General features: G+C 39.8%; 1 long non-coding RNA gene across 1 annotated transcript in view; it reads left to right on the top strand.

The window, feature by feature from the left end:
- LOC135113447 (uncharacterized) overlaps positions 1-17,502 on the top strand; it is a 53,623-nt gene extending 36,121 nt beyond the window's left edge. Inside the window, exon 3 of the long non-coding RNA XR_010274843.1 lies at positions 17,349-17,502. This is a non-coding gene — a long non-coding RNA (uncharacterized LOC135113447). The remainder of the gene's footprint in view (positions 1-17,348) is intronic.
- Positions 17,503-18,249: the final 747 nt, after the last annotated feature.

Raw genomic sequence — 18,249 nt, 5'->3', positions numbered from 1 at the left:
GTATCCTGCCGCCAAACTGGTCATCTGTGGGGACTTTAACAGACTAGATATCAACGATATCCTACACCAGCTACACCTCACCCAGGTCGTGGACTTCCCCACCCAACAGCAAGCCATCCTCGACCTTATACTGACAGACCTGGGCCAGCAGTACTCGCCCCCCAAGCCGCTGCCTCCCATGGGACGGAGCACCCACCTCTCCACACTGTGGACACCCACATCCACCACCTCGACCCCCTGGTCAGCTGTCACCAGGACCCACCGCCCCATGCCTGACTCAGCCATGAGGGAGTTTGGGCAGTGGGTGACACAACACCCGTGGACCGAGGTGCTGGATGTGGAGGACGTCCACTTAAAATGGCAAAATTACGTCGCCACCACCACAGAAGCCTTCCACCGCTACTTCCCAGCCAAAAGCGTCACAACGCACCCATCTAATGCCCCCCGGATGACGCCCCGCATTAAGAGTCTCATGCGTCAGCGGACCTGGGCGTTCCACTCCTGCCAGGTCCTATACAGGAAACTAAGAAAGAGAGTGATCAGGGAGATTAAGGCTGCAAAGGCAAGCTATTACCCAGACAAGATACACCACCTCAAGCTGACCAACAACAGACAGTGGTACGCTAAGATCAAAGCTTTGTGTGGCTTACAAAAGCACACTTCATCTCTTCCTTGCACCTCACACCTTCTTGCTAATCTCGCGGCTCAGGAGATGAACGATCACTTTGCTGCTATCTGTCAAACCTTTCCTCCCCTCCACACCACTCCGCTTCCTGCCTATCTTCCCGCTCCCTCCCCTCCCCCCATTGTCCAGGCGGTGGATGTTTTTAAGAGAATACTCAAATTCAAACCAAGATCCACTACACCCACTGACCTTCCTATAAAAATTTACAAGGAGTTTGCTGTAGAGCTAGCAACACCACTATGTTCCATAATAAACGCCTCTCTCTCCCAACACTCTTGCCCCGCGGACTGGAAGACATCTTACGTCACCCCCATCCCCAAAACTTCCAGTCCACAGTCACTCAATGACCTCAGGCCAGTCTCTATCAATCCCATCCCTAGCCTTATCTGTGAAGATTTTGTATATGACTGGCCCTACACCAAAATTTGTAATACCGTGGATATCAGACAGTTTGGAAATATTAAAGCCACCTCCACCTCCCATTACCTGACCAGCTTCCTTGAATTCATCCACAGCCACCTGGACAAGCGAAACACCTCTCTAGCTGTTGCTTTTGTGGACTTCAAAAAGGCTTTTGATCTTGTTGATCACATTGTTGTCATCAGCATGGCAGTAAGTCTGGGTCTCCCTCCTAACCTGATAGCGTGGCTAGCCGACTTCCTCACAGGGAGGCGTCAGGCCGTTCGCTATCAGGGCTCTGTCTCTAATTTCCAACAGCTGACATGTGGGGTCCCCCAGGAGACCAAGATGGGTCCTCTATGCTTCTTCCTCTTTATTAACGACGCCCTCACTGACACCCCCGATCGCTGGAAGTATGTGGACGACTGCACCGTGGGCGTCCCAGTTTCCATCAAGAACCCGGACTACTCGCCACTGCAAGCAATTCTGGAGCGACTGCAGACGTGGACAGAAGAGAGCAGGATGACCATCAACCACAGCAAAACTGTGGTGATGCATTTCTGTACCTCCTCTGTACCAGTGCCCCCTACCCAGCTCACAGTGGGCCCTCACCCCCTCCAGGTGGTCCGATGTGCCAAGCTCCTCGGAGTCACGGTGGATGACCAGCTGATCTGGAAGCAGCATGTCGCCAGCACCATAAGATCAGCTACCTACAGGCTGTACATGCTGCGCAGACTCAGGTCGCTGGGGACGCCGACAGATGAGTTAAGGGGGGTATACCTTACCTTCATCCTCTCCAAACTCATGTATGCCTCCCCAGCGTGGTCCTCCTCCCTCACACACACTCAACAGCTACAGCTAGAGAGTGTGCAGAAAAGAGCGTGCAGGGTCATCCTTGGCCCTGCATACACCACCTATGAAGAAGCCCTGAGCACCCTGAGCCTGTCCAGACTATCCACCAGGTACCGAGAGGCTCTGGAGATGTTTGGAAGGGGACTACTGCATCATCCACGTCTCAGAAACATGCTGCCGCCTGACGCACCTCGCCCGACCCGTGCCACCAGACACCACAACAAGATAACGCCTCTAAAGGCGCCGTGCACGGACCGGTACAGACTCAGTGCGATTCCCACCATGGTGCGAGCCATCAATCAACAGTCCCTTCTAGATTAGACTTACCCTTAGGATTAATGTTAAGTATTTCCCCACCCCCTATGTACATTTTCAGTTTGTTAACTGCCTAAATAATAAACCATTTATTATTATTATTATTATTTACAACTAACAGATGCGAATACTGATAGCATGATATCTAGTCTTAGAACGATAGGATCAGCAGCAAAGCAGTCGAGATGCGTCAGTAATAAAAAAAAAAATCTACACTTGAAATATATATATATATATATATATATATATATATATATATATATATATATATATATATATATATATATATATATATATATATATATATATATATATATATATATATATATATATATATATATATATATATATATATATATATATATATATATATATATATATATATATATATATATATAGAGAGAGAGAGAGAGAGAGAGAGAGAGAGAGAGAGAGAGAGAGAGAGAGAGAGAGAGGAAAAGGTAAAAATATATATATATATATATATATATATATATATATATATATATATATATATATATATATATATATATATATATATATATATATATATATATATATATATATATATATATATATATATATATATATATATATAGACACACACAGACACGAGTATATGTGTATCAATCGCATCAATCATAATAATTATTATTATATATATTCATCGCTCATACATTTCATTACAGGTGCATTGTCATCATATGGCCAATCTCACCTATTTTTAACTTTCTCCTTCCTCTCTCTCTCTCTCTCTCTCTCTCTCTCTCTCTCTCTCTCTCTCTCTCTCTCCCAAGATAGGATTCCCTACATTCATGCCAGTCCTTATGTTATTTCCCAGAATAACAACTTGTACCATTTGTCCCTTCACCCCGTTTTGAGACACTTTCTTCATCTAGCAGATTCGGAATCCTGATCCATTTCCTTCACATAAATAGAGCTTGTGTGGGTAGCTAGAGATCAGTTTCAGTCAGTTCCATAGATAGAGAACATCAGTTCAGTTCAGTACATCCGATAGTTCAGATCAGAGACATAGTCAGTCATCACAGAGTGAATGAAACGTTGTCACGTCCGTTGTAATCTGTCTCGGTATCAGGCGTGTACACCTTTGTCCATCATTAAATCAAGAATTGTTGCCTTTATTCTCACAATGAACCATAATCTAAACCACTACCCACGATCTCCACGCTACCAGTTTCATCCGATAATCAATGAGACACCGTCATCTCCAGCAACATCTAGTAAGTCAAGCAACCAGTGACAAACAATCTCTCGATACAAGTGGTGTGCAGCCTCAAACAGAACAGTAGAGTGGCAAGCTTAACCGAAACAATATACGCTGAGATACGCATATCACAACGACATCACAGGCAAGTTAAAAAGGCGTTATTATTCGTCACATAGACGACATCTTGGGTGTATCGCATTCGATGCTTAAATCCTGCGTCAGCTCACCTCACCGGCGTCCCGCTCTGCCCGCGTCGCCGCTTTGACTGAATACACCCACCACGCCAGCCACAGCTGTCCCAGTCATATCTGCTCCTCACGCAAGGATATACACATTCTCACTTGCTCACCGCCTCATCTACCTGTGGCCACACCTGTCAGCCTTCGCCGTTCCTGCTCATCACGCTGTTCCTGTTCGCCTTCTTCGCTTCACCTGGTCGCTGTCCTGCTTCTTCCTGAGGTGTGGATGTCCCTTGATTCCTTCCCAAGCCACCCCCACTCACCACCGTCTCTCATTTGGGCACTTGCGGACACGCCTCACAGTCATCGTCCCGGGCCGTGTTACACACCTGGTCACTGCGCCTGTCAGCCGTCACCTCCTCGCCGCTGCCCTTCACACTACCCGGTCTCGGTCATCTCTACATGTCTGGCCCCAGCCACGTTCTCCAGTCATCCGCCGTCACCTTCATCCCCGCCAAATTTAAGTATTCCATCTGATTTTTATTACCCTTGTCTTTTCCATTCTTCCTTCTTCTGATATTAAGTTGTATCTATGTATCTATCTGTCTGCCTTTTTTATCTGTCTGTCTGTCTGTCTGTCTGTCTATCTGCTTGTTTGCATATCCGTCTCCTGCCTGTCTGTCTGTTTCTCTGTCTGCCCATCCCTTCTGTCCTTCATTATTGTTTATTGTTGTTCTGTGTTATCATATTGTGTCTTATTCTGTGTATCATATTGCGTGCTTTTTTTGTGTTTCATATTTTTGTGTATGTTCTCAATGATTCTTTGTGCGATTCATATCTCATGAAAACGTGGTCACATTCTACACTATATTACTACTTGCCACAATGTCTATTGAAAATACCATGACACCTCACATCACTTATATTCATAAATATCATCGAATTCTTGATTTTTTTTTTTTCTGAAGTTGGCACAGAAACAGTTCATCAGTTTATTCAGAGGATTGAGAGGGAATGTACCAGAAGTTCAGCCACATCTGATAATGAAAGAATATCCATTCTGAAATCACGCGTCTATCACGAACCCTCGAGTCTCGCTAACCTGTGAGTAAAATGAGATAAATTCGCTTCTCTCACTACCTCTGATGACTTCACCACTCACCTCAAAAATTATTTCCAGAGTCATTCAAGGCTTGAACCCACCCTTTCTCTTCTCAAACTCTCAAAATCTATCACACAGCACGTCCGCTCTCACACACTAATCTTTATAAGGCAGAAAACATTGGTTCCTCTCCGAGCTCGGAAATGATCGCTCAATTCCAAGATTCAAATAGGTTGGTTTACTGGTGATTCACTGTCAAAAGATTAGTTAAGAAAACTCATAGCTTATCTCTTGTTCACCAACTTCCTTGATGCTCCCAATTTCCAGGTCGCAAGTGATATCGAATTCAATAAAACAGATTACATATATATAGTGATATCTGATAAGTCTCCTCTTCCCAGCTCTGAGCCTGTTCAGGTACTTGATGCTCTCTCACCTGACTCAGCTCAGGAGAGGGAGGGACTTTCAGCTCATCACCCGCTTTCTCGTTCTTCACCTTCTCGTGGACGTTACACTGGACGTGCATCCCCTTCTCCTAGATATCAGCACACTCGATCGAAATCGAGATCCAGAAATGTCAGATGCACCTGTTGCAAGTTGCCTGGTCATGTTATCGCACAGTTTAAGGTTGCTCTTGATAGCTCAAAAGACAACAACCATGATGCATTCTGTTTCTTCCACAAAAAGGTAGGTAATTTCTTGCAAGACTGCAGGCATTATCTTGCACAGTCTCAGAAGGCTAAACAAACATCGTCGGGAAACTTTTCACGCCCTTCTCTGGCTAATCCATTGTAACATCAATCCTCAAATTATCAACTCCTTGTGTACCTAAAAAACGTACAAAACACAAGGTATGCTTCATTCATCCCCCGAACTCAACACTTCCTTCACTTAATATTAGATATGCTGTATCTTTCAATGCTAATCTTTTCACAGGCTCCAACACCATGTGCAAATATGGCATTAGTCTTTTCCTTGCCATCTATGAAATCGCTCAAGGAGATACTTATATTTCTACTGTTCTTCCCCCCTGTTACTTCTTCTCTTGCTGGTGTGGTCATGTCAGTTACAACTTTTCCTTCTCTTAGCGACCAGACATTATTTACAGAGGATTCTTATCTTACATCACCTAGTTTGCCTATCTTACAGCCTCGTTCTCAACCTTCTTCCCAGTCTGACCACGGTGTAACTTCCTGTAACCACATTTTGGTAACCCTATCTGAATGTGCTTTATGCTGTAAACGTTAAGGTTAAGTCTGCTGTATCAGACACTGATATCCTCTGTTATGCACAACAATCTCCATGCACAGGTATTGAGCTAAAATCTGTTCTTACCACAGTCGATGACAATGGATTCTGCAAAATCAGGCTGAAAAATGGTACATCTACGCTTGTCAAGCTCAAAGCAGGTGTGCTACTCGAAGAAGCCCTGCCTTATTCTGGAAAAGTTGTAACCTTGAATGATTTACCTTCTTCCTCTATCAATAACATATCTGGATCTGACAGCCATAACTGTCACTCTCCTAAATTCTTTCAGGAATGTTGTCTCACACAGACGTCATTACACACTCAATCCATCTGACGCCTGGGTCATAGACATCTTACATCCCTCAGCTAAAGGGTGCCACACAGATGTAGAATTCTACTTGATGAAGCTGCGCAAGGTATTTTGCTTGAAGATGTTGTTGAACCTGCCTGTTCTCACAACGCCCCTTTGTTACTTTGTTACTTTGTTTGTCGATTGGCATGTCGTTGCCGACTTCAGGAAATTAAACGCATGTACTATTCCTGACCGTAATCCAATGCCGAGGTTAGGTGATCTTCTTTAGTCTCTAGGTGATTCAGATGTAGTATTTTCCATCCTAGATCTACGTTCAGGATGCTCTCAAGTTGAACTCGAGGAAAGTTCACGGCCATATACTGCATTCATTACCTCCTCTGGCCAATTCATGCTCAAACGCATGGATCAACGTCTACGTAACTCGCCATTGACGTTTCAAAGATTTATGAACTCTTTCTCTTAGGTCTCATTGGTAAACGTGTCTTGTGCTTCCTCAATGACGTTATCATTGCATCAAAGAATCTACAAAAACATTTTCACACATTATCTCTCGTTCTGTTACGCTTTCAAGTTGCTGACTTAAAAATCAAACTCAGCAAATGCTCATTTTTCAAACAGGAAATCAAATTCCTTGGCCATAAAGAGATGGTACTCAAACTTTAGAAGACAAGGTAAATGTTGTGATAAATTTCTCTGTTCTTACTGATATCGATCAGATCAGGCAATTTATTGGTGTTGCTGGATTTTATCACCAGTTTATCAATAATTTCAGTCTTATCGCTCAACCTCTCATTTGCTCAAGAATAATGTTGCATTCATCTGGTTTGAAAAAGAACAAAATGCCTTTGATCTCAAAACTGCCTTGTGTCAAGCACCTATCCTTGTGTTTCCAGATTTTGAGAAAAATTTCATCTCATACACAGACACTTCAGCCTTCGGAATCGCTGCTGTTCTCATGCAAAAGGATTCACTTGGCAAACATTGCGTATTAGCATATGCTAACAGACTTCTCAGTCAGGGAGAACTAAATTATGACGTCACGAAACGTAAAAGTCTGACTGTGATCTGGACGTTACATAATTTTCGTGAACTCATATTAGGCTATAAAACTCATGTTCACACTGATCATTAAGGTGTCACAGAGACCTTCAAAGGGAACAACTTCACCGATTAATTTCCGCGCTGGCAACTCATGATTGAAGAATTCAATCCTACATTTTCATATATTCCCGGTAAGGCAAACTCAGTGGCCGATGCACTCTCACGCAATGTTCCCGCTATCTCAGCCATCACAGATATTCCTGTCATGCCGGCCATAGATGAGATCAAGAAACATCAACATTCAGACGTTTTCTGTCCTAATTTTGCATATTACTTTGAATATGGTGACGAGGCAAATCTTCCTAAGCTGCAAGTGAGTGCTGATACGTTTTTTTTCATGCAAGACGGTCTCTTGTATAATTCGAGTGACGTCTCTATTAACAATTCTAGTGAGTGTTTATCTCAACTGATACCTCAGTCGTTAATGAGTACCACTCTTCACCATATCTACGTCTCACTTCACGCAGGAAATCAAGGTTAAGACAGATGCCTTGCACAAGCAAAACGATCATACTTCTGGCCGATATTTAAAAAAAAATGTGAGCTATGTTCTCAGTGTGCTCCACATCGTCCATCACTCACTCACGACGGTCCCTCACTTCCTTACCCCATCGCTTCAGCTCCTTAGGATTCATTCTCTGTTGATTTGCTCAAACTTCCACTTACAGAGAATGGTTACCAGTATCTTCTAGTTTGCGTGGATAGTTTCACCCGTTTCACCATTCTCGTTGCTCCCAAGGACAAACCTGCAAATTCTGTTGGTGGCGCGATCATTGACAACATAATTTGTCCTTATGACTCTCCTCGTATCCTCTTATCTGACAACGGCGCTGAATTCAATAACTCTGTCTTGCAGGAGGTTTGTAAAAAAATTCATATCAAGAAATGTAATACTCGCCCAGTTCAAACGGCAAAGTGGAGCGTTGTAATAAACGTATTCTTGACGTTCTGTGTTACATAAAAGAAGCAAAGCACTCATGGGACGAATGGCTTCCTCAGCTAGCCTGCTCTCTAAACTCATGGATTCACTCTACTATCAACGAGTCTCCCCATTTCGTGCTGTTCGGTAAAGACAAGCGTCTTCCATATGAATTTCTTCACAGCGCTCCGCGTACTGTCTACAACATGCATGACTACGTCAAATGTCGTCTCCGTGATTTTCAGTACATTCATAAAGTCATTCATGATCACCTCAATGCATCGCAAATTGAGATGTTGCGAAATAACATCGTAGAGCAACAGATTCTTCCATCGAAGTTGGTGATATCGTTTTCATCAAAGTTCACGATCGCAACTCTATGTTAGATCACTGAGCCACATCGTGTAATGGAATCCACCTGTAAATGGAATGGCCACAAAGTAAAAATTCTAGAACTCAAAACCTTAGCAAAACAAAGCGTTCATGTCGATCACTTGAAGCTTGTGAACGAAGGGTTCGATGATGAATGTGAATATCAGATAACACTCCATTCTAATTCAACTGATCCTTAAAGCTCCTCAAGCCTAACCACACACACACACACACACACACACACACACACACACACACACACACACACACACACACTTTTTACTGATTGGGACTTCATTCATTCAGTCAATCATTCATCATTCAGTTTCAGTATCTTGTAAACATGTGAATATTTTTCTTCCTTATATGTGTTGTATATGTATTGTATTATGTTATCATGTCTTTATATTATTATTAAGGTTATCGCTTCTGTACTCTCTCTCTGATGTCATGTATTATCTTTTAATTGTCCATTATCTTATTGCTCTCATTAATTATCTTATTGCTCTCATTATTATTATGTTCAAATGCGAGAACGCATTTTTCGTGGGGAAGGCACTGTACTAGTCACATCAGCCATGACATTTATTATTATTATATATATATATATATATATATATATATATATATATATATATATATATATATATATATATATATATATATATATATATATATATATATATATATATATATATATATATATATATATATATATATATATATATATATATATATATATATATATTATATATATATATTCATCGCTCATATATTTCATTCCACTTGTACTCACATCACGTGGCCAGTCTCAACCTGTTTTTAAGCTTCTCCTTCATATCTCCCTGTCAAGGGATTACCACACCTTCCCTACAATCCTGCCAGTCCTTACAGAAAACACCTGCATTACCTTCCTGTCTTTCTCCCTAGTTATTAGCCAAAATAACGATATATATATATATATATATATATATATATATATATATATATATATATATATATATATATATATATATATATATATATATATATATATATATATATATATATATATATATATATATATATATATATATATATATATATATATATATATATATATATATATATATATATATATATATATATATATATATGGTGTGACGCAAGTTTCTGCAAATACTGAAAGAGGTGAAAGAATGTGTAATGCCAAGTTTAGAATGTTCTATACACATATGCATTTCAAGGCTTTTTTTTTATACCTGTCAGAGGAATTGAAACTAACTCTGTACAAGGGTCTTAACCGTCCACGTATGGAATATGCTTCACATGTCTGGGGGGGTTCCACTCATACCGCTCTTCTAGACAGGGTGGAATAGCTTTTAGTCTCATCAACTCCTCTCCTCTAACTGACAGTCTTCAGCCTCTCTCTCATCGCCGCAATGTTGCACCTCGAACTGTCTTCTACCGCTATTTTCATGTTTACTGCTCTTCTGATCTTGCTAACTGCATGCCTCCCTCTCTCCCGCTGTCTCACTACACAAGACTTTCTTCTTTCTCTCACCCCTATTTTGTCCACCTCTCTAATGCAAGAATTAACCAGTATTCTCAATCATTCATCCCTTTCTCTGGTAAACTCTAGAACTCCCTGCTTGCTTCTGTATTTCCACCTTCCTATGACCTGAATTCCTTCAAGAGGGAGGTTTCAAGACACTTATCATTCAATTTTTGACTACCGCTTTGGATGGAACCTTTTATGGGATTGACATGTCAGTGGGCTTTTTTTTTTTATATTGGATTTTTGTTTCCCTTGGCCAGTATCCCTCGTACATAAAAAAAAAAAAAAAAAAATCCTACAGCAACATCTAGTAAGTCAAGCAATCAGTGAGAAACAATCTCTCGATACAAGTGGTGTGCAGCCTCAATCAGTACAGTGGTGTGCAAACAAAACCGAAACACACACTCATATATATATATATATATATATATATATATATATATATATATATATATATATATATATATATATATATATATATACACACACACACACACACACACACACACTTGGAATGACTACTGCTTCCGTGTCAGAGACCAGTCTCTGTCTGTCGAGCGCATAACAGAGGTGATAGTGTCTGGCATGGAGGTGTACATTCCTCGCTTTTTTTTTTCTAGAACTAAACCTTCCAAACCTTGGTTTAACATAGCCTGTTCTCGTGCTAATCATGATAGAGAGGTGGCCCTCAAAAGATACTTGAGCCTTCCATCACCAGAATCTCATGCGCTTTATATTTCTGCCGGGAGCCATGCCAAGTCTGTTCTCCAACTAGCTAAAAACTCCGTCATTAATGAAAATTGAAATTTTTTCCAAGATCTAACTTCCCTTGTGACTTCTGGCATCTAGCCAAAAACATCTCCAATAACTTTGTCTCTTTTTCTTTCCCTCCTTTATTTCAACCAGATGACACTACTGCTGTCTCATCTACTTCTAAAGCTGAACTCTTCGCTCACACATTTGCTAAAAACTCTATCTTGGACGATTCAGGACTTGCTCCTCCCTCTTCTTCACCCTCTGACTACTTCATGCTACCTATAAAAATACTTCTCAATGCTGTTTTTCATGCCCTCGCTGACTCCCTTGGAAGTCAGGACCCTTGGAGGGACCCGATAGGGTCCCTCCTATTGTTATCAGAAACTGTGCCTCTGTGCTTGCTCCTGAACTAGTCAAACTCTTTTACCTCTATCTGTCAATATCTACATTTCCTTCTTAATGGAAGTTTGCCTACATACAGCCTGTTCATTAAAAGGGTGACCATTCTAATCACGCAAACTACCGCCCTATTACTTTTATTTTCTACCTATCTAAAGTTTTTTAATCTATCCTCAACAGGAAGATTCTTAAATGTCTATCACTTCACAACCTTTTATCTGATCGTCAATATGGGTTCCGTCAAGGCCGCTCTACTGGTGATCTTCTGGCTTTCCTTACTGAGTCATGGTCATCCTCTTATAGAGATATTGGTGTTCCTTTAGACATATCAAAAGCTTTTAATAGAGTCTGCCACAAAGCTTTGATTTCCAAACTACCCTCATACGGCTTCTATCCTTCTCTCTGTAACTTCATCTCATGTTTCCTTTCTGACCGTCCTATTGCTGCTGTGGTAGATGGTTATTGTTCTGCTCCTAAAACTATTAACAGTGGTGTTCCTCAGGGTTCTGTCATGTCCCCCCACTTTCTTCCTTTTATTCATCAATGATCTTCTAAACCAAACTTCTTGTCCTGTCCACTCCAATGCCGATGATACCACCCTGCGTTTTTCCACGTCTTTTCATAGACGTCCAACCCTTCAGGAAGTAAACAGTTCACGCAGGGAATCCACAGAATGCCTGACTTCTGATCTCTCTAAAATTTATGATTGGGGCAAAACAAACCAGGTATTGTTCAATGCCTCAAAAGTTCAAACTCCTCCATCTATCATCTCGACACAGTCTTCCAGACAACTATGCCCTCTTCTTCAGTGACATTCAACTGTTCCCATCTTCTACACTAAATATCTTCGATCTGTCCTTTTCTTATAATCTGAACTGAAAACTTCACATCTCATCTCTAGCTAAAACAGCTTCTATGAAGTTATGCGTTCTGAGACGTCTCCGCCAGTTCCCCCCCCCCCTCCTCTCCAGCTGCTAACTCTGTACAAGGGCCTTATCCCTCCATGTATGGAGAATGCTTCACATGTCTGGGGGGGGGTTCCATTCATACCGCTCTTTCTAGACAGGGTGGAATCAAGAGATTTTCGTCTCATCAACTTTTCTCTTCTAACTGACTTCAGCCTCTTTCTCGTCGCTGCATTGTTGCATCTCTAGCTATCTTCTACCGCTGTTTTCATGCTAACTGGTCTTATGACCTTGCTAACTGCATGCCGCCCTTCCTCCCATGGCCTCGAGGCACAAGACTTTCTTCTTTCTCTCACCCCTATTCTGTCCACCTCTGTAATGCAGAGTGAAGGCAAGTGAAGGTGTAGGAAATTTCGTTGGTGATTGGAATTTCTCATGGAAGAGTTTGCAACATTGTTCTTCATCACCTGGCCATGAACAAAAGTTTCTGTTCGTTGGGTGCCCCGAAATCTTTCTCTGCATGATCGCCTTCAGCGCCGCACAAGTTCAAAGGAGCTGCTGACTCTTTAGAACGCAGACCCAGCGGGATTCCAGTTGAGGGTCGTGACAGGTGAAGAAACAAGAGTTCACCACTGCGATCCAGAGACGAAGTTCGATATCATGGCCTGGAGACATTAGGGATTTCCAACGTCCAGTTTCGGACCCAACCATCAACTGGCAAGACCATGGCCACCATCTTCTGGAACGCTGAGGAAATACTGCTGGTTTACCTCCTGCTACGTGGTTCTACGATCACGGGAGAGTACTACACCGGAGTACTCTGTTGCTTGAGGGATTCTATCCGTAGGAAGAGGCGGGGCGTTTTTCCCAAGATGAAAGACACCTTGGATTAGTTGTTGAGTCCTGTCTTGACACTCTCATGATCATTAATGTCTATGCTTCTATGTCATAAAGTGCTATCCACTCAGTTCTCAAGCCTTTCAGAATAGTTCTCCATATCCTTCTCAAATATGATGATGACTATTTCTCTAATCGGTGTTACGTGACATTTACATCAGACGTTGCTGTGAAAGCTGCTCTTGAGGCAATAAATTTTCTGCGTCTTGGAGAGAACAACTTAATTGCTGAGGTCATTCGTTCAAGTAATGTAGCTGACACCGAGAATGACTATTATCATAATGTCTTTGATGATGCAGAAGAACGAGCTTCGCCACTCACCTACACCTTACTGGTTTGTAACATATTATAGGGAAGGTCGAGAAAACTTCATTCACGCTGCCAGGTATCTTAGAAAGGAGGATCTGAGTACTCCTTACAAATAATGTCAAGAAATATGACAAAGGTGTCTTGATCAGAGCTAAAGATTTTACACAGGCGATGATGCTCCTCCATCTACCATGCCCTTCTGATGAAGTCTTTGACTCTATCAAGCCACACCGAACGTTCAATTATTGTAAAGAACGTATTTGCAACTAGTATCTGTAAGAACTTTCAGAAGATGACATCCTTCAGCTATGTCCAGATAATGTTCAACGAGTGGCCAAGATTAAAGGCAATGGTAATATGATAATGCTCACAATCTATGGTTCATTTCTCTCTTACCGTGTTAAGATCGGTCCTCTCTCTCTCTCTCTCCTATTAAAGCCTTTCATCGATTGTCCATTGCAATGTTACCGGTGTAACTATTCCGAGAACTATTCCGAGAATCTTTAAATAATAAGATACATTTAAAGAACTTAAATAACTCTAGCTTAGAACAAATATAAAATGCAAGAAAGGAGTGCATGGAAACAGTGAAAAAGGCCATGGACAAAGCAATACTAAAAAGTAGTCACAAGTATGTACACCAACTCAGAACTACCCTAGAAATAAGAAATTGAGAAAACCAATATAAAATATTAAAAGAACATCCAGTAAATAATGGATGGACAAATGCTCACTACAGAGAATATACTAGAATACGACTAGAGAAAGATGCAAATAAAACTATAATAAAAACTGGGAAGACAAGGTCAGAGAGTTAGTAAACCATAGTAAGAACAGTAAGGATTTCTGGAATAAATTTAACGTACTGAAAAGGAAAAATCTAATACATACACGCTATATGAAAGATACGGATGGAAACAAATACTACACAGACAAAGAAAAGTGTGATTTGATGGAGAAAAATTGGAGAGATGTTTTTAGAATAACAGACGAAGAAGAAGCAGACAACATTCTGAACATATTGATGCCTATATAAATCTCAATTACGACGTTATAACTTCATATCCTACATCAAATTTGTGTAGGCTAAGCAATGAAAACTTCCAGTCCAGAGATATTAATAAGGAAAAAATTAAAAGATATATACACGAGTTTAAAAATAAGGCACCTGGTTTTTAAAAAATCAGTAAAGTAATATTACAGAACTGTACAGATAAGGCTTTAGAACAATTAAAAAAAATATTTACATTGCATGCTACTCTGCGGACTATTTTCCTGGGATATTAAAAAAAAAAAAGGTCATTATAAGATTTATACCTAAAAAGAATAAGTATAGACCTGTTTCGATGCTGGAAGTGCCGGGAAAACCATATGAAAGAATAATTCTAGGTAGACTGAATACCTTTCTATCAGAAAACAACATTTTAAAAGTCAGAAAACATGCGTTCAGAGCATACAAGGGAACTACAACAGCCATTGCCATCACATACGAAACCGTAGCTAATGCATTGGCAGATAAACAAGTCTACGTGGTCCTAAGAGACATGGCCATTCGATAATGTTTGGCATAAAGCATCAAAATATATGATATTACGCTTAAAATTACCTACTATTCAGAAAAAATTAAATAAATAAACTATGCTACTTTTTAGACAACAGATCAGCGAAGGTAAAAATTGGCAAAGATAACAGCAACGATATAAATTTACTGCGCGGATGACCACAAGGGAGCGTTCTCTCTCCAACACTTTATTCACTATATATTAATGATTTACCATCACCAGGACCAGGTTGTCTTGACACACTATTTGCTGATGATATAACCAAAATCATCAATTCACTTAGTAAATCAAAGGCAATGATGAAAAGAAAGGTACAGAGAGAAATAGTTAGAATCAACAAATACGAAAAGGCCTGAAAAATACAAACAAGTGAAGAAAAATTTAAAATTATACCTATTGCCGAATATAAAACGAAGAAAATAAATGTTAATGGGAGAGAAATAGATACTTGTAATGAAGGAAAATTTGTAGGATTTAGACTTCGATCAACTGGGATTACTAGCCACTGTAATAAAGTTAAAAACAAAGTCAATGCGGTCCTAACTAAACTTAGAAGGTTCAGTAACCTACCATCAAAAATTTAAGCTACTCTTGTAAAAACTCTCTTAATACCTATAATGGAATACCAACCAGTTCCGATGTGTTCAATATCGTACACACACAAATTAAATATGCAAACAGTTATACACAAAGCACTGAAATTTATTAATAAAAATGAAGAGGACGAGGCCTGTGTGGAAGAATTACACGCAAAATACAGTATTACTCCATTGAATATAATAATGAACATAAGAGCAAAAAAAAACTCTGGGAAGCAATAATCGCGAGCACAAATGGTTTCCGGAAACGAGCAACATCATACACCTAGATACACCACAGGCCATAATTACCAGGCAGCAGTAATTTTTTTCATTTTTTTTTTTTTTTTCCCAGATGATTGCCAGACCAGAAGTAGGACATCGTGATACTGGTCTACAGTCAGATCCATTTTCCTATCCTATCTATCCTATCCTAAACACTAACCTTGAGAAAAAAAACAAAACAAAAAAAGGCAATGTGGTCGAACGCACAACCTATCTTTCTCATACATTTTTCATCCCTTCTCTTCCCACTCACTTTCTCTTAGCTAGCTTTCTTTCCTTCAGCCCCCTTAAAAAAAATACATAAATGGATTGTTAGGCAGATATATATATATATATATATATATATATATATATATATATATATATATATATATATATATATATATATATATATATATATATATATATATATATATATATATATATATATATATATATATATATATATATATATATATATATATATATATATATATATTCATCCCACGTGTGCCCATGGTCAACCAATCTATTCTGAGTCTTCCTTCCTGGTCATTGGCCAAAATAACGATCTTTACCATTGGCTCCTCCACCTCATTTCCTGGCATCTCATTGATCATTTCTTCACTCCAAAAGGTGTACCGTGATCCACTTAACTGACATAAATATAGCCCACATGCGTAGCTAGTACTCAGTTTCAGCGACGAGCAGTCATTTTCGGTCACTCAGTCAGTCAGGTCCCGTCCGAGTCAGTCAATCAGTCTTTCAAGAAAGTTCACATCAGTCTGCTCAGTCATTAACAGTTCACTTCAGAGAGAGACCAATCATTCGTCACGATTGTATCATCCCTGTTTCGTCTGGTATCAAGTGTGTACATCCTCTCTATTATTAAATCAAGAACTCTCATCAATTGTGTCTTTTACTTGCTCACATCAACTATATCAACTACCCACGACTACCCAAGTAATCTACGCTACCAACAATACTAAGCTCACTACCCGACCCTCCATGCTACCAACACACCAAGGTGCTCATCTGATACAGCTGTGGCAAGCATCAACAAATGGGCATGTATTTCATATAAACCAAACAGTGGTGGCAACGGGTGGCCAAGAACAATTTCACTTTTCATCCAAATCAAAACATGGTTGAACAGTTTTTAACCAAGGACAGTAGTGGAGAGCTAAGATCAATCTCAGAACAAATTGGTGGACTTAAAATTTAGAATATATATATATATATATATATATATATATATATATATATATATATATATATATATATATATATATATATATATATATATATATATATATATATATATATATATATATATATATATATATATATATATATATATATATATATATATATAATGTATTTTATTTGATACACCCCTAAGTTTGAGGTCGCTCTTTCTCTTTACAGCTTGTTGAAACTCACGGATTCAGGTATATTGAGAAAAATAATCCTGGAAGCTGTTTACAACTCAACAGAATGCATGAAGCCACTGGCCTCGGTAAGCAGCCAGAACAAGCGATCCCTTCACCTAACGGATTTCCACGGCGTATTATTCTTATATGCAGCAGGTGAGGAGGGTCACACGATAGTGTTGTGATGTGGCATTTTAAAAGAACAGATAGCAGCTGTTGTTGGCGATGGTAATACCATCACTATATCATAACATTTTAAGCATTCCGAATCCTGGACTAATACTAATGTTGACTGGTTGCTACTTAGTAATGTACAGTAATGTACACACACAACCTTCATTCAAAATTCAAAATCATGGGGACTCCTACACCAGCCTCGGAGTCCCCATCTGAGGAGGAGACCACAAATGTTACCAGGTCGGACTGTTCTTCTGGTATCGATCCTTAGTGTCTTGACACCCCCGTCAACTTTTTTTTCATTAACTTTTGCAATATTCGCGGTCTTAGATCTATTTTTCAATCTACAGAACACTAAACTTTCATCTACTAAACCTCATCTTCTTTTCCTCACTGAAACACAGGTGTCTGAGGCAACTAACAGTAGCTCTTTTTCTGTTACCTAATACTTTCCCTATCCTCATCTTCAATCCAAAGCTGGATGTTACGTTTATGTGCTTTTATGAGATTTCCACCATCTGGCTACGACTACAGAGTCGTATTAAAGACTACAGACTTAAACTAAATTTATCTGTCCTGTATACCTCTCATCTAACTCCTCTGACTATAAGAAATTCTTTGACTACTTAGCTTTCAAAGTGTTCTGTAGTACTAAAGACTACAGACTTAAACTAAATTTATCTGTCCTGTATACCTCTCATCTAACTCCTCTGACTATA

The sequence above is a fragment of the Scylla paramamosain genome, chromosome 25, assembly GCF_035594125.1.
Source record: "Scylla paramamosain isolate STU-SP2022 chromosome 25, ASM3559412v1, whole genome shotgun sequence".
Lineage (NCBI taxonomy): Eukaryota > Metazoa > Arthropoda > Malacostraca > Decapoda > Portunidae > Scylla > Scylla paramamosain.
The sequence above is the reverse complement of the archived record's forward strand: the minus strand, read 5'-3'. Positions and strand labels throughout refer to the sequence as shown.